General features: G+C 43.2%; 1 protein-coding gene across 10 annotated transcripts in view; it reads right to left on the minus strand.

Annotated features, from left to right (window-relative positions):
- The window catches only part of GAB1 (GRB2 associated binding protein 1), a 122,504-nt gene that overhangs the window by 66,082 nt on the left and 40,981 nt on the right, over positions 1 to 15,441 (minus strand). The window contains exon 1 of one of the 10 annotated variants that reach the window (XM_043485491.1): positions 10,445 to 11,453. The exons of the other annotated variants lie outside the window; for them this stretch is intronic. The gene's annotated coding sequence lies outside the window, so the exon portion shown is untranslated. Of the gene's footprint in view, positions 1 to 10,444; positions 11,454 to 15,441 lie in introns of those variants that run through there. 10 annotated transcript variants of the gene reach the window in all.

Consider the following 15,441-nt stretch of genomic DNA (forward strand, 5'->3'; position numbering starts at 1 on the left):
GTGATGGACAGGGATGCCCGGCGTGCTGCGATTCATGGGGTCGCAAAGAGTTGGACACGACTGAGCGACTGAACTGAACTGAACTGACTGTGAACACAGGAAGGACACAGAGCTTATGGACATGAATGTACAGTTATCACTGATGGGAACTTACCAAAAAAAAAAAAAAATTGAAGTGAGCCTCAGCAACCTAGTATTTCACAAGTAGAAAACTCTGGATATCCCTCCCATTATCTGTTGGACAAAACTACTATCATACTCTGCTTTCTGACACCCAGCAAAAGCATCTGCATTTATTTGTGGCCGTAGCACATGGCATGTTGAGTTCTTAGTTCCCTGACCAGGGATCGAACCCCCACCCCCAGAGTTGGAAGTGTGGAATCTTAACCACTGGACCTCCAGGGAAGTCCCTGGCATCTGCATATTAAAGAAATGCCTTCTTTTTCAAAGTCTTTCATCCCTAGTTTATTGTTGAATTATCAAAATATTCATTATTTTCAATGTCAGAAACTAAAGAAGGGCAGCTAATTAACGCCTAGCTCAAGACCCCTGTGGAATTTGGAAACTGTTGAGAATCTGAACTTCATCTACTGGAATTCTTCCTGGGCCTCCGGCAAGATCCTACTCACATAAAATATTAACACGTCATCACTACCTACCACCCTCTTAAGATTTCAGAATTTTTGAAATAAGATTTATAGGTTCCATATATTTCACTACAACTTAATTTTCCTTTAAAAAACAAAAGCTCTATTTATTTTTGTTCACATGTGCACTGATTCATGTCGATGAAAGGCAAGAAACCACCACAATAATGTAAAGGAAGTATCCTCCAATTAAAATAAATAAATTAATTAAAAAACAAAAGCTCTATTTCGACAGTGCAGTAATCATTTTGCTAAATGAAATCAGAAACTAAGAATTTAAGCCCTTTTTCTGACTCTCCAAGTCAGGTCAAACAGGTCAATCTACAGAACCCCACCTCACAGAAAAGTTACTTCCTTAGAAGTAAACACATGAAAGTTGGTTCCAGGTATAAGCTGTTATTTATTTTTGTCATTTTGGTGGGGGAAAAATAAAAACTGAGAAAACAGTCTCACTTCTACTTTCTTTGCTATCAACTTTGGACCATTGGCTTAAAATAAATGCAGCAATTTTCAGTGGTTAGGCAAAGGGTTACTTATAAAAACAAAAACCAATGCCAACTCACATATGAGCATTACTTGAGTACAAAAGAGTCTAAAGTAAGTTATTTGTCAAGTCTAAAATTGTAAGTTTTTAAAAATATTATGGAGAGACTTGGGCCATTATTTCATTCCTTCTAATTGTTTCTTAACAACTGGTAAATGCACAAGAATAAAAGAACATGGAGATCATTTTTCTAAGCATTTAAAAACACTTGCTCTAACATGAGATCTTTACTCCCAACTTGGCCGTGTTGAAGAATCTGTGCATTTCTTCTGTTGAGAAAAGTTGTTTACTTAATAGTTCATTTCTTTTCCCTTAAGTACTTTTTTTTTTTTTTTAAATTGGAGCATAGTAGGCATCCCAGGTGGTTCAGTGGCAAAGAATCTGAGACACAGGTTCAGTCCCTGGGTGGGGAAGACCCCATGGAGAAGGGCATGGCAACCCGCTCCAGTATTCTTGCCTGGGAAATGCCAGGGACAGAGGACCCTGGTGGGCTACAGTCCCTGGGATGGCAAAAGGGTTGGACACAACTTAGTGACTAAACAATAACAAAATAGTTGCTTTACAATGTGGAGACATGGATGGACCCAGAGGCTGTCATACAGAGTGAAGTCAGAAACAGAAAAATAAATATCACATATTAATGCATATATGTAGAACCTAGAAACTGGTACGGATTTTGAATTACTTTGAATTTGGTTTGAATTACTTTCTTTAAAATGCAGAAACTCCTGTATTTCAACTTTGTCTTTTCTTTGGCAACAGTGACAAGTCAGAGAGAACCTCAGAGAATATTTATGTAATTTTTTCCTTTACATAGCACAAGGGCTTCCCTGGTGGCTCAGATGGTAAAGAATCTGCCTGTAGTGGAGGAGACCTGGGTTTGATCCCTGGGTTTCTATTGCGAAGATCCCCTGGAAAAGGGCATGGCCACCCACTCCACTGTTCTTGTCTGGAGAATCCCATGGACACAGGAACACAAAGTATGTCTTTGAAAGAGAAAACTCAAGATGAATAAGGCTTCTCTGTGCAACTCTTTTCTCTGTGCTTTGAAATAACTTCTTGCTCCTAGAAAACGTCTCTCTACAAGCTACTGTCCTTTGCCCTTGCCTGGTAAGCTAAGGGGTTCAGTTTAATTCACAGAGCGGGCCTTTCAAGAAGAGCACAGCTAATCAGCCTTCCCTCCCTTTCATCACATCTCTACCCCTTCTGCATCTTTCTTTCCACCCTTGCTACTCTCCCTCAAGGCTCACCTAGATTTGTAGTTTAAAGGATCCCTTCCTTCAAAAAGCAGCTAACCACTTAGTGGTGGTTTAGTTGCCAAGTGGTGTCCAACTTTGGCGACCCCATGGATTGAAACCAGTCAGGCTCCTCTGTCCGTGGGATTTCCCAAGCAAGAATACTGAAGTGGGTTTCATTTTCCTTCTCCAGGGCATCTTCCTGACACAGGGATTGATTCCTGCACTGCAGGCGGATTCTTTACCAACTGGGCCACCAGGGAACCCCATTAGGGCTAACCTCTTAGGGGACACACAAATTCTGTGCTGCAACAGCTTTTTCATTCCTCTTCCCCTAGAGCAAGGATATTGAAACCCTTCTTTGAGAAGTTATAAAGTTCCTTCAGGTTTTAACATCGTATAGGAAAACCCGGACAAATTTTTGGCCAACCCGATTATTTTTCAATAAATAAATAATGGTTGCATTGATTAAGCCCTGTTCCCCCAGGTATGTTTTTCCATCCTTCTATTATGAATGCCTGGATCCATGCCACCTGGTTAGAAATCCCACTTCCAACCCACTCAGGCAGCCAGATGTGGCCAGGTGACTTAATTCTCCCAAAGGGAGAGTGATCTCAGGGGTGTATACCTTTCCTGGGGCTGAGCCTGAAGATATGGGGCATGGTGTCTCCACACTCTTTCCCCTCCCCCCAAGCTTGGACACAGAAGTGCTAATTACCTTGCTCTGACCATGCAGATGGACTCTACGATGTGGGGGAGGATGGAGTCACAAAGTAGAAAAAACTGGGTCTGGCGGAACAATTTCCGCAAGGAGCATGACTGCCTTTCCTTGCAGGCCTGGATGCACTAACTAAAGTTGTATCTTCTTTAATTCACTGCATTTTGGGGTCTCTTTGTTCCAACAGCATGGGTTTTATCACAATCGCCACAGCACTGCTACACAGCGGTACATTTTCCTCTGAGGTAAATAAAGTCACTGTTCCCCGTTTCCACGTGAAGAAACACAGACTTGGGGGACTAAGGGACTTCTTCCAAGGACAAAAGCATGGTGCACTGATCAAAACTGCAGGTCTGTTCGATGCAAACGCCCACCCACGACACTACGGTGTCCACTACAGATCCTTTTGTAAATCATCTCACTCAGAGATTTTTTGCTCTGTTATCTCTTACATAACCAGAACAGATACATTATCAGCTCAAAATGAAGGGGTATCAATTATATCTGGTGTGCTCACAGATGCTATTAATTTATACTGCCTGTTGAAGATTAAAATTTGTAGAAACACCGCCCCCCCCACCAACTTCAAAGGAATCAGACAGAAGGCCAAGTTGAAAGAGGCTTCTGGTTGAAACTTTACTTCCTTTCCAAAATTCTAGGATCTGACCCACAAAGCCCAGATCTGTACCTACACTCAAGTGCTCCCACACAGGAAAAATTCATAATGAAAGCACTTTAGCTATGTTTAATATCTTGCTTATTATGAAAGGGGCCATGAAGCCCTTACCCAACACTGGAGTGCTCCTTTTAGTAATAATAAGGCCACACACCTTCATTCCTCACAAAACTTTTAAAACTATAACCAGGAGACATGCCAGGGACGTGTATACTGGAAGAGGTTGGCAGGATGAGGGCACGAGGGATATTGGAAGGATAAGCCTCTTGTCTTTCCATGTCACCCCCGGAAAAAAATCAATTTGCTTTAGAATCCATTTCATCTTCCAGAAAGCTCTTATGACTAAGTGCCAGAGTCAACTTATTTATTCCTTCAGCATGTACGTATTGAATACTTACTGTGTGTTGACGACTGTGCCAGGCCCTGGACACAGAATAGTTAAGTACAAGACAAGTTAGGAGACAGAAGGTGGTTTTTTTAATCCTAACTTAAGCTTGAGTAAAAATTACAGAATAAGTTGTTTCATTCCTTAAGAATTGCAAAATGCATAGATTATAAGAAAGGAAGGCCCCTCCCTTCCATCCTTGCCAACATCCGTCCATCAGAGGGGGCTACCAGCACTATCTGCAGGGGTGCTTCAAGCATCAGCTCTTGGGACGTTTCTGGTGGTCCAGTGGTTAGGACTCTGGCTTTCACTGTCAAGGGCCGGGGCTTGATTACCAGTCAGGGAACTAAGACCCCTCAAGCCACATGGCTCAGGTTAAAAAAAAAAAAAAAAAAAGAACGCATTCAAATACTACTTCAGGTCTGAAGAAAACACTTTCACAATGTAGTGACCTTTCTCTAAAAACTCGCTACAAAACTGCTCTGAGTTTTGAAGATCTTAAGTGGCACTTAGGTTCCACAGAATAATTAGAGCCCTATTTTCATTTGCACCTAAATTCCTCCAGGTCAGTCAGTTCTCTCTTTCGTGCGAGGCATTCACTTGTAAAGAGCATCAGTGGACCGCTGACTGGCACCTACCGGGCAAAAGTGAAACGGCAGGGCTCAGGTAAATCTGAACCCTGGCTCAGAGAGCTGACAGCTTCTGCGAGACCAGAAACACAGACGGGATGACTCTGAATCCTGCACAGAAGCAGCAAATGCCATGCTGGGAGAGATCATGGAAGCGCTAGAAGCATTAGAGGCGGGAGAGTTTCTCCTCAGGGTGGGAGACAGGGCCCAGCTGGAAAGCAAATTTAAACATGAAAAGCATCGAAAGGAAGACAGCCCCTACATCTGCCCAGCTGTGAACATGCCTACCCCGTACCAGCCATGGCCTCGGTCCCCAAAGCCAGCCTTTCAACAGTGTGAGGCTGAGGAAACAACAGGAGCGGGACTTCCTGGGTGGCCCAGTGGCTAAGACTGCACTCCCAAAGCAGGGGGCCCAGGCTCGATCCCTGGTCGGGGAAGTAGATCCCACATGCTGGAAGTAAAGATCCCAAGTGCGGTAACCAAGAACTGACTCAAATAAATAAATAAATACTTATTTTTAAAAAGACGACGATGACAACGGGAGCAAGTTCATGGAGATGGCCAAGTGCAGACTGGGCACGAGGTAGTTCTGGGAGGCTGGAGACTGGAGTGTGTGTGTAAGGCTGTAAGGAAAATAGGATAGGAGATCAGGACTAGGGCCAAAGAGTGGAAAGATCTGGAGTGACCAACCAAGGAGCTGGGTCTGTATTGAGTAGCTAGTGGTACCCCCTGGAAGTCCTTTAATGGGGAGGAACATAAAAGCCACATTGAAAGGAGTTCCCTTGGATGTTTGGAGGCTGAGGCTCTGTGCAGGGGAACTAGTGAAGAGACTATGGGAAAAGAAGAGCCGTCTTGGTAGCGGCACTGGGAATGCAGCAAGCATCACGTGCAAGACAGAGGAGGGGTTAAGACTCTGCCTTCCAATGCAGGGGGCACAGGTTCAATCCCTGGTCAAGGAACTAAGATCCCACGTGCTGCAGTGGAAAAAAAAAAAAAAAGACAAAGGAGTGGGCTGCAGGAAGGGAGCAGGGGGTACTTGAAATCCGAGGCTCTGCTCTAAAGATGGAAGCTGACTTCAGGAAGCCGTCTCCTGTCTTCACGCCCTTCACCTCCACCAGGCTCCTTCACACCTGGCTCCTTATAGCTTTCCCAATACTGCTTCTTTAACGACTACCTGCACAGCCACCCACTCTCCCAGGGGTCATCAGTCTTCATAAGATTCAGCTCCTAACTCTGCATCTCCAAGGCAGTGACTTACCTGCTTACCAGAGCCTACATGTTGCTCCCCTAACAGTCATTTCACCCTTTTCTGTAGTGGAGGTCAGCAAACCTCTGGACAGCACCAGGTAGTCAATACTTTAGCCTTGGGGCTTCCTCGGTGGCTCAGTGGTGAAGAATTCGCCTGCCAATGCAGGTTCCATCCCTGGTCTGGGAAGATCCCACCTCCTGCCAAGCAATTAACCCCATGCGCCACAACTACGGAGCCCAAGTGCCCCAGAGCCCAGCTCTGCGACAAGAGAAGCCACTGCAATGAGAAGCTCACATACCACACTCGAGAAGAGCCCGCACATCAACCAAGACCCAGCACAGCCAAAAATAAATGAACGAAATGATTTTTAAAATACTTTAGGCTTTGCAGGCAATTAAGATCTCTCTCACAACTCCTCACCTCTTCCGTGGTAATATGAAAGCAGCTGCTGACAATTCATAAATGAATGGGTGTGGCTAGGTTCCTGTACAGTTTGTTTTCAAAGCCTTATTGATTTTTACTGAGGTATAGTTAGGTAGACTGAGGTATATACAATGTTATATTAGTTTCAAATGTAAAGTGATTAATTTATCCATATGTACATATATGTATACATATTCTTTTTCAAACTCTTTTCCATTATGGGTTACTATAGGATACTGAATATAATTCTCTGTGCTCTCCAGCAGGACCTTGATGTTTAGCTGTTATATGTACAACAATATGTGTATGTTAATTCTAAATTTCTAATTTTCCTCTGTACCCTCCACCATCCCCTTTGGTACCCATAAGCCTACACAATTTTATTTACAATAACTGGTAGCTGGCCGATTTGATGCTCAGGAAATTTTTGGCCAGCTCCCGTTCTATAGTACCAGAAGCTTTCGCAGGGTGTCTGGCTTGCTAAAGATGACATTTTCCAGCCTCTCTTACAGCTAGCTGTGGTGGCATGACAGTTTGGTAATAGGATGTGAGTGAAAATGATCTGTACCACATCTACATCATGTCCCTTCTCAGGGCTAAAAAGAGGTCAGGCTGAGTCACCTTGACTATGAAGAGGGGGGACTCCCACAGAAGGGCAGAGAAACAAGACGGAAGGAATCTGTCTGTTGAGGTTCCCTGCCAGTCCTCCAGGATGGACCATGTGGACTGTTTTGAGATAGAAAAGGAAAAAGCCCCCAAGCCTTTTAACTTATGTCACTGTATTTTGAGGCATCTCTTTATAAAGCTTTGCATAGTCAAGTTTAGCTCAGTGCACAAAGAGGCTGCATTCAGCAGGGCTGGGCTACTGAATGATCAATCATCAGTCAAGAGCCCACACAGTGGTTGGATGACTCGGAACAAATCTATCAATCATCAAAGCACACATCTATCCTCATCATGGGAACCAATGCTGAGCAAAAGCTTACTCTGTGCCATGCACTTACAAAATACAAAGCTCACTTGAAAGCAATTCTTCTTCTCATCAGTTTTTACAGACGAGGCTCAGAGAGATTACAACATATGCTCGTAGCCACACTACTCCTAAGTAGCTGCACAGATATATAAACTTGGGGATACACGATTCTCCGGCACACTCTTTTGCTCACATCAGCAGCTCCCTCGTGTCCAGGACAGGTCATAGTAGTCAAATCCAGGGTGATTTTTAGAGGTGGCTCTGGGACTACAGGCTTCAGTACTCAAACTGAAAAGTGCCACGAAGATCTCCATTTGGTTTCATCACTACTCCCCTCCACAAGCCAAGTATGCCAGCATGGCACAAGGTTACATGACTTACCCAGATTCTTCCGATACAGTTTGAGAATGTCAGGCTGTGGATTTCAGGAGACAGCCACAGAGGCTGCCAACTCGGCTCCAGCTCTGCCACCACCTCCTCCTTCATTGACTATTAGAAGTTAACTGTCTCGACACCTGCTACCCCAGGCTGAAGGGAGCCTGCAAAGCCATTTCAAAATATGCCAGAGGAGGGGAAGAGCTTCTTTTCTCTCCAGGAAAGGGTGAGCAAGGCCGCCGACGCCTGCTGTTGACCCCGAGCTGTCAGGTGGAGCAGCAGCTTCTGCTGGGGGCTTGGCACCCGCCGTGGGGACCATCTGGCTCTGTTTCCCTGCCTGCTCAGCCGTTCCGGACCTGTGCAGCCAGGAGGCCCAGGGGAAGTCAAGTTCACCCCCAAATTACAGCCTAGTCAATGGCAGGTGAACCCGAAATTCAGGTGAAGAAGATTTTAATCTTATTTCAAGTTTAAAAGGAAGAACTATTTCAAAATTCTTTTTTTTTTTTTTTTCAGTTTCACCATGTGGCATGTGAGATCTTAGTTCCCTGATCAGGGATCGAACCTGTGCCCCTTGATGGAACTGTAGAGTCTTAACTACTGGACTGCTAGGGACGACCCTAGTCTGATTTTTTTTTTAAATAGGATAAGTTCATTTGACAAAACTTCACTTGTTTAATCAGCTGTGAATGGCCAATCAAAAGTTAAGCACTATAATTAGTTGTTACTATACCAAGAACTACATAAAGAAAATGTTTTGTTACAGAAATGTTTATCATGAGTAAAGCACAAAATTAACATGTTCTCAATTACTTTTTTAATGCACTTTTTTCTTTGGCACATCTTTAACAAGTATTTTCAGAACCAAACTACAATGGAAGACAAACTGTGCAGCTATTTAAAACCATGTTTTCAAAGAATATTTTTGGGATGTGAAAAAAGTTCTTACATATATTGTTAAGTGTTTTTTTTTTTTTTTTTAAAAGCAGGTTTCAAAAAGGTTTACAGACAATCTTGCAGAAGAATAACTACCTATCCATATAAATAAGCATAGAAAATTAGTCTGGAAGTAAATACCTCAATATTTTCATAGCAGTTTTTCTCTGAGTGGTAAAATTGTAAGTAATTTTTATTGTCATCTGAGCATTTTCAAGATTTTCCAACATATCATAAAAATATGTTTTTAAAAAAGTTGGACTATATAAAGAATAACATGACACTAAAAGCAAAGCTTTCTCCTTTTACTGCATTCTGGAAAAGATGCAGAATATGGCTTACGCAAGCTATTTCATGTCCAAACCATATAGAAAAATCTCAGAAACTCCCATATGAAAGACCAAATCGCAGTGCTGTAACAGTAAACATTTCAGCAAGATCAGAGGGGCACCGTAACATATGGAGGTAGGAAGCCACTGGGGAGAGGGACCAGATTCATTACACCCACAGCTATTATCCATGTTTTATCTCCACTAAATTGACATTAAAAATGGAGTAGGCAGTGCGTATAGCACTCAGACACCTGTGACATATCATTATGGAAGAAAAATATTTCCAGGAATTCAAATTTCCAAGTACTGCTTTACAGATTGAGGAAACGGCAGAAAAACAACTGTGAAACTGACAAGAAAGACGTGCCTGTCACAATTTAGCCATTGCTAAGACCAACTAGAAATCAGTTTCTATTTCACAATGGGAGTTACTAAAACCACATAAAACCCCCACAATTAGGGAACAAAAGTCAGAATCAAGTCTAACCCTGGAGGATGTTATCTCCCACCCCTCGTCGCAACGCTGAGGGCCCAGAGACACACGTTTGTTTGTAGATATGAAAAGAGAAAAAAAGGATTGTCATGGCTCCAGCTAACAAATCATTGCCCCAAGTTTCACACTAATGGTCATATGATCCCTCAAGTGCTGTTTCTCAGACAAACAGTCTCTTCTTTTATAAAGTCAACGAATCACCAGAAAGGCCTAGGCCAAGCAAGCTCCAGTACGTTTTAAATGACGGCACCTCTTAACAGAGGAAAACAGGACTTTGAGAGAAATATTTCAGGAAAAGTGAAGGTAGGGAGGCTCAGGAAAATGTCTGATAAAATTCCACTGCTTTTCCAAAACAACAAAAACATCGTTTCCCAAGCCCCTAACACAAAAGCAGAACAGAAAATAAAAGCGTGTTCTCAAGCAACATGATACGTGAGAAAAACACACTTTCACTCGCTATTTCAACGAATATTTTCCCCACAGGGTTACATTACTTACAGAGAAAGAAAAAGACAATATAGAGTGAACAGTCCCCAAAGGTCACATCTATTTATATATACACAAACACTCCAGACATATACAGCTTCAGGGAGAAATTTTACCTGCCTTCAATAAACATTCAGTTAACTGAAGAGAAGATTTTCAACCATAGAACAACAATGGAGAAAGATGTACAGCAGATCAGCGTTAGTCTGTCTAAATCGAAAACAAGTAAAATGACCACTAAAAAAAGAGATAGAGGTTTGCAGGGTAAGAGAAAAAAAAAATTACTAAGATACTACATAAGATTCTGGTCCATCAGCATCAGTTACGAGGAAAATGGCAAACACACCTTTCGTGCCTAGAAGGACAGCTTCGCCGTACCTCTGATATCCATTATCCTATTCAGGACCAGCCCAGGAAAGTAATATACGCCCTCAGAAACACTGGCCTGGCCCGCACCCAAGTCAGTGACTTCAACTGCTCCACATTAATAACAAAAGCCGTACAGAGTGGACAGGCGGGGAGAGAGACGAAAGACCAGAGCAGACTTCTAAGAGCAAATCTATCTGCTATGCAAGTTGCTGGCCAAGCCCTGATCCTCCTTGATGGAAAATAATCTGCTCTCTTTGGAAAACCTACAGTCATTTCATGCAACGGTTTGAAAGTCTGCATGATACTCTAAGAACAACAACAAAAGATTTTCATGGTAATAGACTGTAGTAAACATGCACTTGTTATGTGCCAGAAACTGTTGTGTACACTGCACACAAATTAACACGTGATATCTCTCTGACGTAAGTGCTACTAGCCTTACTTTACAGATCTGAGAACTGAGGCACTGAAATGCTGAGTGACTTTCCCGAAGATCACAGTGCTAGTATAGTTGAACCCAGGCCCTTAGGCTCTGCTTGGCCAATGACTTAACCATGACACCGGGCTACCCTGTGCTAATTCTGCTAGTGCCTCCAGCCCTCTGGACCTTAACCCTGGGATACCCAACCTCTGGGATCTAATAATGGCTGATGATCTGAGGTGGAGTTAATGTAATAATAATCAAGTTCACAATAAACATAAAGTGCTTGAGTCATCCCGAAACTATCCTCCCCCTCCCTGGTCTGTGGAAAAATTGTGTCTTCCACGAAACCAGTCCCTGGTGCCAAAAAAGGTTGGGGACCGCTGAGCTCTCAGACACTGCTACTCCACAGGCCGCAATTTTGCTGCTGCTTTCTGGCTGCTCCAGGGGCTGGAGGGGAAAGGCAGAGAGCTACCTTCCACGGAGTGCACTACTTTATGTCAGCCCCTTCAGAAAAGAGGAATGTTCTCTTCTATCCTGCGAGTGGCTCAGCTGGTAAAGAATCTGCTTGCAATGCAAGAGACCTGGGTTCGATCCCTGGGTTGGGAAGATTCCCTGGAGAAGGCAATGGCAACCCACTCCAGTATTCTTGCCTGGAGAATCCCACGGACAGAGAAGCCTGGCAGCCTATGGGGTTGCAAAGAGTTGGACATGACTGAGCGACTAAGCGCGCGCACACACACGCATATCCTATGATCTCAGGATTGTTATTGTAATTCCCATTGTACAGATGAAAATCAGATTCTGAGGTTAAGTATCCTGCATGAGGCTACTGAGAAGCAGTGCTGGCATCTGAACCTAAATCTGTTTTTTACCTGTTCCGTGTTCCCGCCACTACAGAAGGCGTCTCCTGCCTCAGTCACAGATTCATCCCTTAACTGGGGGATGCACCCAACAGCCACAGGTGAACTCCCTGATTTTAGCTAATTGTTTCACAAATGAATGCTGCCTGGATGATCAGGAGGAACACCAAGGGGAAAAAAACGGCAGTAAAATTCCAACACAGCAGCCAAAAAAAGAAACCCTCTTACACTGCAGAAAATTCCAATTAATTAGCAGAAAGCACATTTTCTGTGTACATACTCAGCACTGCTGAAGAGTGAATTATCAATGTACAGAACTGGATATTTCTGGTGCACATAACCTCTGCAAATCATATTACATTTTAAATGCACTGGAGGAACTTGCTATAGAAAAGGATTCTGTGATCAAATCCCTCTGTAAAGTCAAAAACTTTTTTACATTCTCTAAGTCAGGGGTCCCCAACCTCCAGGATCTAATGCCTGATGATCTGAGGTAGAGCTGATGTCATAATAATAGAAATAAAGTGCACTAGAAAAGTAATGGGCCTGTACCATCCCCAAACCAGGCCCCTCCCCCAACCCGTGGAAAAAATGTCCTCCACAAACCTGGTCCCTGGTGCCCAAAAGGCAGGGAACTGCTGCTCTAAATCTCTGATATTCAAAAGCAGGCACAGTCTATTTTACTCATGAGGTGTACAATAATCCAAATTACTTTGTATTCTGCCTTAAAATGGAAGAATTGGACCATTATACATTTCCCCACTTTCCCCAGCCTGTGGTTCTCTAAAGTTCAAGTTGCCAGTCACATATCAGCATATAAATGAAGATCTATATCTTAGCGAAGAGTTTCTTGAAATGAAAAGAATAAAAGGAATCAAAAGATTGATGATTAAAAGTAGCAGGAGACTGTGACTCACAAAATGTACAGATATGAAGGCTTCAGATTTCGAGATCCTCACTTTATGGATAAGAAAACGAAGGCCCAAGAAGTAAAGGATCTTTTCTAAATCTTCGCTAGAATCAGTAGGAGAAACACTAATATCCAATTAAGTGGTGCTGCGTGGTCCCGAATGGGCTCCCTTAATGATGTGAGATAACATAGCATTGCAAGTTCTAACAGAGCAGAAAGTGTGTCTGTGTCTGGTTTCTGCAGCTCCTACAAACTGTTCTGCTTAATAAATAGTAGTAATTCTGTCTACAGTGGGAGAAGGGAATCAGAGGTGGTATGGTAAGACTACCTGCTACTTCCTTTCTGATCTGTATAGACTGTTAGGCAGATTCTGGGATTTCAATGAACAGCTGGGCACGTGAGTGCCAATCTTGCACACAGAACAGAGAGTGTGTGAGTGTGCTAATAAGTTGTTTCTGTTGTGTCCAGCTCTTTGCGACCCCATGAACTGAAGCTTGTCTGGCTCCCCTGTCCATGGGATTTTCCAGGCAAGAGTACTGGAGTGCGTTGCCATGCCCTTCTTCAGGAGATCTTCCCTACCCAGGGAGGCCCAGATGTAGTGCCTTAAGGACATCCTTTGAAAGGGCTCAAGATCTGAAGCCATGAAACATCTGCACATTGGTTTACTGGTCCAGCTCAAGGTTTCTCTGCTCCTGACCTCTATGACTGCTTCAAACATTAAATGTTATTCTGTTTAAGTCTGAAATTTATAACTTTGACACAAAAAACAATATTTTACTAACCCCTTTTAATGTGCCTGTTTGGTGGGGTACTGTGAATTTTACACATTACAAATAGTCCCACCTGACCTGGCCCAGTGAATGAGGTGGGGGATGGGAAAGATTGGCTTTGCAAGGGCCACTGAGCCCCCATTTCCTTTCCTAATACCACTTCCCCCAGAAAAGCTCCTGGGTGGGGGATGAGGCCCACAGCACTTGGAGTTTTACCTCTAGGATCAGAGTCTAGGACCAGGTTTGTACCATCAAAAATATGTTCGCCAGGCTGTGGTCCCTCCAGCCAGGCCGCCCCTGTTTGGTGTCCAGCGAAGCTTTGGGCAGAAGGGGGCCCCTCACGCAAGCTGGTCAACGGCAGGGGCTGCCGACACTGCAGAGCTGGTCTGAGTCCAGAGGCGCGGGTCACAGAGAGGCCAGGGCCACTGGGAGGCCAGCCTGGAGTGGGAGCCCGGCTATGTAACCTGAAACTTGAGAAGGTGATTAAGAAAGACATACTCAGACACGGAGAAAATGGAGCGGTTTGCAGCCTAGAAAATTGAGAGCATGAGAGAGCGACTACTTAGGAAATTCCAACTAACCGTCTCAGAAAGCAAATGCTATTGTCTCCCAAAGACCTTAAAAGAATGTCTACTTATTGCGTCTGTGAGCTACCTGGGATCTCATTCGTCATTAAACATCAGGAGAGTTGCTACCGACACAAGGGTGTCAGGAGAAAGAAAGAGCCTGGTCACAGCACTCTCACAGTTAAAGAAAAGAACAGTAGAACTTACACTGTGTCTGTGTGTGTGAACAGAACTCTACAGCTTACAAATCACTTTCCTGTGCGCTTTCTGCTCTGATCCCTTCTGATCCCTACAACTACTTCACGGCATTTGAATAAACTGAAGTCCAAGAGGCTGACTTACTGCTAAGAGGTTCAAACTGCTACAGAAAAGGTCTTTAGGTTCACCTGGGGCTCTTCCACCATGCCAAGACTCTTTAGAACTACTTTTCCTCAAAACCCACATTTGAAGAGAAAACAAACATATTCTTACGCATTAATTTTTTTCCCCCAGTTTTAATGTCTAGCACTGAAACAGGCTGGAGGTTGAAAATCATGAAACAGCATTTGCTTTTTTAATTTATCTTATTGAAGTATAGCTGATCTACAAAGTTGTGTTAATTTCTGCTCTAAAGCAAAGGAAGTTATACATACATCGATATTCTTTTCCACATTCCTTTCCATTATGGTTTATTATAAACTACTGAAGATAGTTCCCTGTGCTATATGCTAGGACTTTGCTGTATATCTGTTTTGTATAGAATAGTTTGCATCAGTTATTCCCAAACTCCCAATCCTCTGCTTCCCCACCTCTCCTCCCCCTGACAACCACAAGTCCGTTCCCTATATTTATTTTTTTAATTTTATTTATTTTTTTTGTTCCCTATACTTAAACAGTGTTTTGATACACTGCATAGGACTGTCCCTTTGCTGCAAAGCATGTTAGCGTACGATGGGTTAACTAAGCTTTGAGGGCTAGTCTGGAAACTTTAGCACCACACATGCTATCCTATTGTTTCTATGGGAAGTTCTGTTCCAAGCTCCAGTCACCTGACTTAAAATAAAAGAGAGCTTTTGGAGCATATGAACACAGCCTAAAAATAATCACCCCTGCAAACTAAAGGCATTTTCTTGGATTTAACTTTTCTTTTCCATTTCATTTAAACGTATACAGGCATACACAGAACCTGTTTTCATGGAGCATCATGTCCGGTATGAAAAGCTAAGAATTTCAGCATAAAAGAAGAGATTTCACCAAATACTCCCACATGTGACAAGTGTGGATTACATAAAGAAATGGGAAAGTCCCGTTCTACCCTAGAACTGTGCCAAGACATCTGACATGCACATATCTGCCAGGAGTCTACAGTTGGAATCCATGTTTTAGATAAATCAGCATAATATTATAATGATCCAAAAAGTTCAGAAAGGACTTCTTGCCAGGAGAACTGCTTTACAACCCCTCA

This window comes from Cervus canadensis, chromosome 1 (genome assembly GCF_019320065.1).
Source record: "Cervus canadensis isolate Bull #8, Minnesota chromosome 1, ASM1932006v1, whole genome shotgun sequence".
In the NCBI taxonomy this organism is placed as follows: Eukaryota; Metazoa; Chordata; class Mammalia; order Artiodactyla; family Cervidae; genus Cervus; species Cervus canadensis.